At 42.8% G+C, this 407-nt stretch overlaps 1 protein-coding gene across 1 annotated transcript in view; it reads right to left on the reverse strand.

Annotated features, from left to right (window-relative positions):
* The window catches only part of EMH_0023750 (uncharacterized protein), a gene marked incomplete at both ends in the record, with an annotated part of 4,971 nt that overhangs the window by 1,268 nt on the left and 3,296 nt on the right, over window positions 1-407 (reverse strand). The gene's annotated exons all lie outside the window — the stretch shown is intronic.

Raw genomic sequence — 407 nt, forward strand, 5'->3', positions numbered from 1 at the left:
AGAGAGAGACACAAACGAACAGAAGACAAGAGAGAGTGCAGCAGAAGAAAAGAACAGACGAGGAGACAGTGCAGCACGAGAAGAGCTACGAAAGTACAAAAAGAAAAAAAAGAGAGAGACAGAGAGAGAGCTGCATACGAGTACATATACAGATACAGCGCATCAAATAAAAGAGGAGACAGATTTGTTGCAGCAGCAAAACCCAAAACAGAGACAAAAGGAGACAGAAACCCAGCAGCATCTGAACAATACAAAGAAGAAGAGAACAACAACAGCAGCAGCAACAGAAAAAAAAAAAATAAAAAGAAAAAACAACAGCAACAAAAGAAAAAAACTTTTTCTTACGCTTCATCGCTGCCCCCTGGTCCTGCTGCGAGGCCAACTTGATGCTCAGGGGACGCCCGTCT

This window comes from Eimeria mitis, genomic scaffold, assembly GCF_000499745.2.
Source record: "Eimeria mitis Houghton genomic scaffold, Emh_scaff847, whole genome shotgun sequence".
In the NCBI taxonomy this organism is placed as follows: Eukaryota; Apicomplexa; class Conoidasida; order Eucoccidiorida; family Eimeriidae; genus Eimeria; species Eimeria mitis.